The following is a 10,235-nucleotide window of genomic DNA, read 5'->3' as shown; positions in this document are numbered from 1 at the left end:
CTATATTTAAAATAGGGTAAGCATAACTTACTTTCAAGGGGATTTTAGCTAGGAGTCGGGCTCTGCAGGGGCAGAACTTCGTCGCTGAATCTTTCTAAGAAAGATTCGTGCAGCGCTTCAGCGCTCACCTTACTATACTAAAACTACAGAAAGAGAAGTCGAATCACGAGGGACCGAAATGCTCGGGGGATAAGGAGAGAAAGACTCTTGAATCAAGAGAACGGTGCAAGAAATATGAGAGCCCAAGGCTCTTATTTATACTAATTGAATTTTCAAAAACGACCCTCCATAATTACTTAATGACCTTTTAGTTATATAACCAACTAAACACCCCTCTATAATACTATTTTAAATGGATTTAATGATATTTGTACTAAACTAATGTCGAAAGAACTCAACATTAGTCTTATAATGACCGCATCGTCGATACCTTTCTAATGATATATACATATGTATATATATGTGTACGTATACATGATTTATACTTTATTTTAATAAGTAAATATGCTATTATAATTTGTAACTCGTTCATACGAACTCTGTTTTTGACATTCTTTATATCCACGCGTAGGTGGAGACGTACTCTACAACTTTTGTTTAGACTCCGTTGGCTAATTTTGACTTTATTTTTAAAGTTATATTTTTAACAGGCCGGGACAAGATTGGTCCGTTAAAATCTCATAACTTCTTTATCCGATGTCCATTTTCGTCTTTATTTTTATCGTTACGCTACTAATAACGAGATCTTCGATTCTTGTTTAGGTTGTGTCGGCTAAAAATCAATCGATCTAAAATTCCAATTTCGGGTTGTACACCGCTAATCCGAAACTTCGAAAAATCATAACTTCTTCATACGAAGTCAGATTTGGGCGTTCTTTTTAGCGATGTTCTTAGTTTAACATATTCTAAGACTTTAGTTTAGAGCTCTAAGGCTAAATCTCTCTCTATAATAAATTTACTATTTACGCTTCCCAGCGCCGTGCCGGTCGCGAAACTTCGACGGGTCATAACTTCTTCGTTATAACTCGGATTTCGGCGTTCTTTATATGTACGGAAACCTTGTGACATATTTTACAACTTGGTTAAGATTATTTATTCTAAATAATCTTTTTGTAGAAAAGTCGTTTTGCGACCCCTATTGCCTCTAAGTTGACTAGCCCGGATCTGCGGGCGTTACAACTTCTCCTCCTTGGCTTTCTTGTACTCGTCATAAGCGAGCCACTCTTTCTTTTGTTTGCGCCAATATTCATCATATCAGTCTCCACTTGATTAACACGCTTGCACCTTCTTGTTGCCATTCTCATCTAAATCGCAGTCTCTACTGAAGTGAGGCCCATTGCAGTTTTCACAACCCACCCGAATAGCATGGATCGTTTGATACATTTTATCCATTCTCCTATCCATGGTTTTTAGCATAGACATGACCGCGGATAAGTCTTCAGTAGCAGCATAAGCGGCTCCCCTAGTGACATCATGTCTAAGGTTATGGTATTCTCTAGAGTGTTTAGAGAATTCTTCAATTAATTCTTTAATCACCGGGGGCGGTTTCTTTGTAAGCGGGCCTTGCGAGTCTACTAACTGCCTGGTTGTGACATTGACTCCATCATAGAAGATGGAGACTTCTTGCTGGCTGTTTAGATCATGATGTGGGCAATTTCTTAGTAAGCTCTTGTACCTCTCCCATGCCTCATATAGCGACTCTCCAGCTTGTTGTTCAAAGTTTGCAAGGGCCTCCTTCAACTTGGCTATCTTAGAAGGTGGGCAAAAGTGATCAATGAATTCTTCCTTCATCTTGGCCCAAGTAGTGACTGATCCGGGGGGAAGTGACTTGAGCCAGTCTTTGGCAGCACCCTTGAATGTCATCGGAAGCATACGAAGTAGTTGAGTCTCGCGGGTTACATTTGGAATATTGAAGTAATCAGCTACATCATTGACTTCATCCAAATGCTTGTAGGCATCTTCATGATCTTTTCCATAAAAAGGTATTTCTTTGAGTGAAGCTAGGATATGACCCTTTAGCTCGAAGGTAGCAGTCGCGGGAATTGCGGGTTGCACAAGTCCCGGGCCATTGTCGTCGCGCATCCTCTTCTTCCATTCTCCCATGGGTATTTCATCAATGTTAGCCATTGTGAAAGCTAACTCTTCCTCGGACTCGGTTTCGTGCTCGTATGTAGGCTCCTCTTCTTCCTCGGTCTCGTACTCGATATCTTCTTGAATTGGATCTTCGATTATCAAAGAGGCACTGGATGCTCCTGATTTACTGCTCTTCTTTTTCCCAAAAATAGTCTTCAAATTGGACAAAGGCGACTTCTTTGGTGTACTTGAACTCTCCACGTCCTTTCCTTTGTTCCTTTTCAATGCGGATTCGGGATCTTCAAATGGGGGTACCAGTGGGGTGTCTGATCCTCTAGTCATGAAAGTCTTGAAATAAATAGAATAAAAGCGTAAAAAGAACAAAAAAAATGTACTAAAAAAATTTATAAATTAACTGCTAAATAAACTGGTACTCGCCGAGTAGGTGCGACTGCACTCGACGAGTATCAGTGACATTTTGAAAAATTCTAAACTTAATATTAAAACTAAAATAGATGCTAAAACCTAATTACTAAATACTAAATTGCAATAAATGAACTCTATGCAAGTAAACTCACACAAAGGATCAAAAAAATTAGGAATTAGATTAATTATTTAGAACCGTTCCCCGGCAACGGCGCCAAAAACTTGATGTGTGTAAAATGCACTTGTTTTATCCCTACTTTTTATTAATAAATTTAGCACACAAAGGCAGTGAACCTGTCTTTTAGTGGTATAGATTAGTAAGTAAGGTGTCGAACTCAGGGAACGGAAAATTAAACTAATAACTAATTTTAACTAAAACAATTAATAAAAGTAAATGGGGTTTCTTCTAGTTTTGCAAGACTAGAAACTTAGGCACACTAAATTAACTAAATAAATAAAGCAAACAACTAATTCACCAAATTTGATAATGATGTTTCTGTTTAGGTTCAACCAATTCACTCCTATGGTTATTTGTATTTATGATAGATTAATTGTTATTGGCTACCAATTATAATGGTTAGGTTAATGATTTGGATTAAATAAGATTTGTAGTGGTCAATTAAGTTACTAATTCAATTAACCTCTTGTTTGATGGTTTCTCAAACAAGCTCACACATTAATCTTCCTATTGTCTTATTAATCTTAGTTTCATAATCATTACTCCTAAGCATATGGTTTAGTGTTCACATAGACATATGAGGTTAACAACTAAGAGATGTTCATGCAGCCTAATTGTCTTCCAATTAACAGAAAATAGTAGTGATTAATGCATAAGGTTCGTTAACAAACTTAATTTAATATATCACCAATAAAAAATCAAGCAAAAACTAATAATTAAACCATAGGAGTTCCTTGGTATTCCCTAAACAGAAACAAAAACGTATTTAGTTCATAGTTGCAGTAGAAACAAACACAAAAACAAGTTTAACTAGATCAAACATATTCAATTCCTAAATCTAAGTGGTAGGATTAACCTAGTTGCTTGAATTCTTCAAAAGATTGAAGCTTAGGGTTCCTCAGCGTCTTCTAGGGCTCTTAATCGCATCTTGACCTTCAAAAATCGCCAGGAATGTTGCCCCATTGGATAGAGACTCAGTTTTTATAGATATCTCAAAACAGGGTGTACTCGGCGAGTAGCAGAACCAACTCGCCGAGTAGGTGCATAGTTATCCGTCTTGAATCAGGAATCGTAGCTATCTTCTGGAATATCCTCGTGTACTCGCCGAGTAGAGTCGTGTACTCGCCGAGTAGATGGTCTTTTGTCCCTTATTTTCATTCTTTGGTCTTTAACTGCTTTCCCTTGCTCCCTTTTACTCCCAAGCATGTCTTCTGGACTGAAAACAAAATTCAAACCATTTTAAGTACCTTTTGTCCACATTATTCACATAATTAATTAAAAATGATTAAAAATATGTACTAAATAATTAACTAATTATGCACATATCAAAATACCCCACACTTGACTTTTGCTTGCCCACAAGCAAAACTAAATTTTAAGCATATTAGAATCACATATAATAACTCCAATCTAACCCAACCATTATTCCAAGACCGCAACGCATGCATTTGTGTCTAAAAGTTTTCCTAAGGACCCCCCATACTCCAAATACTCACAATCCTCATAAGATTTGTAGTGGTCAATTAAGTTACTAATTCAATTAACCTCTTGTTTGATGGTTTCTCAAACAAGCTCACACATTAATCTTCCTATTGTCTTATTAATCTTAGTTTCATAATCATGACTCCTAAGCATATGGTTTAGTGTTCACATAGACATATGAGGTTAACAACTAAGAGATGTTCATGCAGCCTAATTGTCTTCCAATTAACAGAAAATAGTAGTGATTAATTGTGACAACCCCAAATATATTGCCGTTACAAACCCTATTTTCACTAATGGAATGCGTCACTACATGTTATTTTATGTAATGTTTGGAGTCGTCAATAAACAAATATCTAGTTATTTATATGTTCCGATATTATCATAAGTAATTATAACTTGTAAATGTTAACCCCGTTTAACTAAATAGAGTTATATTACTTTTCAACCACTTCACCCGGGTAAAAAGTTTTTACCCCGTTAAACTTTAGCATCGGGTAGCTGTGTATCGGGTGCAATACCCGAGACATATATATACAAATGGACACTACAATTGAACTCTTTTACCACACCTTCACTCTCTCTCACTACTTTCTCTCTCTAGACCCGAAACCGACCCCAAATCCGCAAATTCCGGCTTCCAAACATAAGGACTCATTCCCTATCTTATTCTAAACATACTTCATTGTATTTAGGGGCCAAAAATCATAGAAAACAAGGACCAAAAAGAGTTTACGGCCTAAGAAGCCCCTTAGGCCGTAAACACCTAAAAACTTGCCAAAAACCTCATTTTTCCTTCCTTTAAGTTTATGGACTTATTAAGACATATACCTAGGAGAGTTTGGACATTAAAACACAAGGATTTGAAGCTTAAAAAGGAGTTTACAGCCCAAGCTTATGCTTAGGCCGTAAACACCCCAAAAACCCCAAAAACCCTTGTTAAAAGCCCCAAAAACTCATCTAGGGTGTTTAGTAATTTAGTCTTGGCACTAGGAAATGTTTAAGTGCATTAAACAACATCATTTGAGGACAAAAAGAGGAGTTTACGGCCAAGTCAAAGCTTGGGCCGTAAACACCCAAATTTTTGTGTCAAACAAGTCCCAAAAATTATCTAATACATGTATGGAATTTAGCTAAGGCCCTAGGATGTGTGTTGTACCATTAAACTTCTCATTTTGATGCCAAAAGAAGAGTTTACGGCCAAGGATATTCTTGGGCCGTAAACTCCCCAATTCTTATGCCAAAATGTCCCAAAACTCCATCTAAGGCCTTCTAGAATTTATCTAAGGTGAATGGGAGTTTGTTGTACCATTTAAACATCCATTTTGAGGGATTAAATGGAGTTTATGGCCCAAGCACAAGTCTTGGCCGTAAACTCCCCAAAATGTCACAAAATGAGGGTTTAATCCCTCCATATTAGTTCAAGACACATACCATTAAATCAAGGAAGTGAAATAAGGCCTTAAACTTGCATTTTGGAAGACCACATGAGTTTACGGCCAAGACTAGGGGGCTTACAGCCGTAAACTCCCAAGGAGTGGCCTTTGGCCTGTAAACTCCAAGTGAGTGAGCTCATGGACCCTCCCGTAAATCTTTCTTGGCCTTATACCACTCCTGGGAACCCCTTCTAGGCCCTAAAACCCCGAATTGATGCTAGAATGCCTAATTACTTAAATGGAAAGCATAAAATGATTAATTTCTTTTAAAACACATATTTTCATATGACATTAGGGTCTTAAAATGTGCACAAGTCATTGTTTGGAACAAAACGCTCAACCGACACTTTTACCCGATTTACCCGATTCACCCGATTTACGCGATTTCATGTGAGTTCATACCCCTTTAATGAACCTTTCAAATGTTTTAATTGCTGTAGGGGGGAGATACAAGTTGAATACACATGTTTATGGAAATTTATACAAGGCAGTTAATCATATTACAGAATTAATCACATGTGATTCACTACCTGTAGTTCAAATCACATGTGATTTATCACTATGCCTTATAAATCAATCATTTGTTTTCAAAACTATTTTGGATAAACAAACAAGTTTTAAATGTTTCTTTTGTACAATACTTTTATTTAATAAATCTCCTTATAAAAATGTAACCACACTGATATATTTATATAAGTAAGACTTGGAGGACTTAGGACCGATAGCTCGCCTTATTTCCTGTTCTTGTTTGATTGTGGGCTTAGGGTAGTGGTTATCTATCCGACTGTCGTTGATTTCTTAGTTATATATTTCGTATATTAGTGCGGATTACGAGTACTTCTTATTTCATTAGATGCCTAAATCACTAACCTGACTAGAATCATACACACTAAGTTAACTATAATAGGTATAGTTAAGGTCTCTATCCCTCGTAACTACTACTCTACATTACTATAATTCTCTCTATTATGAAACTATACACTAATAAGAGAATACAATATGAGTTATACAAAAGACTACTCCACTATAATACAAGAGAAAGTACTAATCATGAGATAACTCATTAATCCACTACGAGGCACTCTATTCGCTACGCACTACGCCCGAAGTCTTCCGATAGGAAGACGACACTATATGTATAGATCTATACGAGGCAGACACTATTACATCCTGACTGATAATTTCAGTCCGAGCCGCACAGGTCCAGGGATGCCTTTACTCCACTACACTATACATGACCGGGAAGGTCATGGGGGTCCGCTATTACTCACACTATTGGCGACATACAAGAAATACACTATAACCACACTAAAACACTAAACAAAAGATAAAGTTAATATCCCGAAGTAAATAAGTATCTAATACTAAAGGAAGCTGCACCACTATTATTTACTTCAAGTATAACTTACTATATTGCTTTACTTATCGGTGAGTCACTATTATACCTCCACGATAAATGGTTTACAAAGATGGAAATATCATATTTCTTAAAGGTTTTCACTTACTATACATTTCTGGAAAATATAAGATTTTCTAGGTTTTACTACTACTTTTAACTATAAACTTCAGCTTTCATACTAACGATTCTAATGCTTTTTATATGAGAACTCACACTAAACTCTTATGAACTCACCAGCTTTATGCTGATATTCTTTTCAAAATAACTTGTATCTTCAGGTCGAAGATAGACAGGTACAACTGCAGCATTTTTGGAGAAGATGGAGCATGCAAGACCCATCTTTTATTTTTGTTTACTTTTGGTGTTTGTTGAACATTACAAAACACACTTGTAAATACACTCACTATGTAAATGAAATGGTTGTATGTTTCTTGCTTTTACTATTATGCAATTGTGATGATACCGTACACTACGTCATCCACCCCGAAATGTATTCTGCCGTTATCGGTTTTAGGGTGTGACATTAATGCATAAGGTTCTTTAACAAACTTAATTTAATATATCACCAATAAACAATCAAGCAAAAACTAATAATTAAACCATAGGAGTTCCTTGGTATTCCCAAACAGAAACAAAAACGTATTTAGTTCATAGTTGCAGTAGAAACAAACACAAAAACAAGTTTAACTAGATCAAACATATTCAATTCCTAAATCTAAGTGGTAGGATTAACCTAGTTGCTTGAATTCTTCAAAAGATTGAAGCTTAGGGTTCCTCAACGTCTTCTAGGGCTCTTAATCGCAGCGTGGCCTTCAAAAATCGCCAGGAATGTTGCCCCATTGGATAAAGACTCGGTTTTTATAGATATCTCAAAACAGGGTGTACTCGGCGAGTAGCAGGACCAACTCGACGAGTAGGTGCATAGTTATCCGTCTTGAATCAGGAATCGTTGCTATCTTCTGGAATATCCTCGTGTACTCGCCGAGTAGATGGTCTTTTGTCCCTTATTTTCATTCTTTGGTCTTCAATTGCTTTCCCTTTCTCCCTTTTACTCCCAAGCATGTCTTCTGGACTAAAAACAAAATTCAAACCATTTGAAGTACCTTTTGTCCATATTATTCACATAATTAATTAAAAATGATTAAAAATATGTACTAAATAATTAACTAATTATGCACATATCAAAAGCTTAGGGCTTATTGCTAACAACTTAAAGCTTAAGTCATACATATTATGGTTTAAGGCTTAATACTTAGGGTATATGACTTATAACTTATGGCTTAATGTTTAATGCTTAAAACCCCTTCCCACAAACCCATGTTGATACTGTGACATCCCCAAATTCACGATCATTTTAAAAAAATTTATTTATGCTTATTTTAAAATCAGAGTAACCTTTTAAAGAAAATTATTGTGGAATTTTTCCAAAAAAAACATTATAAATATGTTATCAAAGCATTTCTTAGGAAATGTATTTTATTCATTTTAAAACTTTCGGATGTCATCGTCAATACAGAAACATAAACATAAACAGACCTTAAATTCATTTACACTAGTTATCTACATCTCCTTAATCTCTCGATGTAATGTAGCTTCATATCGACATCTTTGATACAAATAAACTAAGTGGATCAGGTTGGGAAACATGGTGAGTACATAGGGTTTTCAACCCACAATAATATAGTTATTATGTTTCATCATCAAATAATTAACCCATTTAACCATCCCCATTATCTTCTTTATTCTTAAGTATCTTCTCTATGAATCATCTACTCCTTATTATTTATTCCTAAGGATTGACCTAAGGAATAGGCACGAAGTCCATCATCACCAGGGTTTATATAACAGACACTAAGTCCATAGTCACCAAGGTTTATCTCGTTTATTGACAATATTATTTTCGAGAGTCAGTTCACAATACATGTTAATGGGTTTTTAGAATACACCGGGTGAACGTCTCGTTCACAACACCTACAGGTTGCGAGCCTGGTAGTGTTCCACTGGACTATCTAGAATAGTCTGTGGTTGTCATCCATATTCTGCTAGATGACGGGGCCAACTCTTGGGTAAAGGCTTCTCTCGTTTTTCACATCTCACCCTCATCTAATGTTCTATTTCACCTTTCATTTCATCATCCAACTCATCTTTTATCTACCCATCTTTACCCCTTGTAATTTATAGGTATAAAATACATATACAGTTTAAATCATTTAAAACACGTATATTAGTGTTCATCCAACATAGATAACACGTATACAGATAATATGCACATATAGCATGTAATTTATATAAAATACATCATATCTATGTGTAAAATAAAAGTAACTATGCGCTCACTTGTTAAAATGATGATTCCAAACTCAGACAACGCTTCGCTTTTAACGATTCTATTTTCCTTCGACAAAACCTAGCATTATTATCACTAAGTTTTAGTTTAATCTTTATTGCGACTAATTATTAGTCTAGATCCATCATTAACTCAAAGTCTACTTCATGATCTATCAAGTAAGGAACAACCAGGTAGGATCATATCGAATGTAGGGTCCGTTGGGTATATGAAGTATACTGTTTGGAAATCTCACTTTAAACACGTCACTAAATCACAGCCTAGACATCATCCCCATAAGTAGATCAATCAGTATAACGACTTTGAATTACTAATAAATTTTATTTATAGGTTCATAATAACGATATTATAAGTCATATTTAAAGTAGGGTAACATAACTTACTTAGCTAGGAGCCGGGATCTACAGGGGCAGAACTTCGTCGCTGAATCTTTCTAAAAAAGATTCTTGCAGCGCTTCAATGCTCACCTTATTATACTAAAAACTGCAAAAATAGAAGTCGAATAATGAGGGACAGAAATGCTCAGGGGATAAGAAGAGAAAGAATCTTGAATCAAGAGAATGGTGCAAGAAATATGAGAGCCTAGAGACTCTTATTTATAGTAATTGAATTTTCAAAAACCACCTTCTATACTTATTAAATGACTAAACACCTCTTTATAATACTATTTTAAATAGATTTAATGATATTTGTACTAAACTAATGTTGAAAGTACTCAACACTAGTCTTATAACGACTGCATCATCGATACATTTCTAACAATATATATATATATATATATATATATATATATATATATATATATATATAAACACACACACACATATATATAATTTACATTTTATTTTAATACGTAAATGTGTTATAAAAGAAGTATAACTCGTTCATACAAAC

General features: G+C 35.4%; 1 non-coding gene across 1 annotated transcript; it reads left to right on the top strand.

Moving 5' to 3' along the window:
• The first annotated feature begins 1,636 nt into the window (after positions 1 to 1,636).
• Positions 1,637 to 1,743, top strand: LOC145013583 (small nucleolar RNA R71). Its single transcript, XR_013665133.1, has one exon. It is a non-coding gene; the product is annotated as a small nucleolar RNA R71 (small nucleolar RNA).
• Positions 1,744 to 10,235: the final 8,492 nt, after the last annotated feature.

Source organism: Lactuca saligna, chromosome 8, assembly GCF_052625555.1.
Source record: "Lactuca saligna cultivar CGN05327 chromosome 8, ASM5262555v1, whole genome shotgun sequence".
Classification (NCBI taxonomy): domain Eukaryota; kingdom Viridiplantae; phylum Streptophyta; class Magnoliopsida; order Asterales; family Asteraceae; genus Lactuca; species Lactuca saligna.
This window is presented reverse-complemented; position numbering and strand designations above follow the sequence as displayed.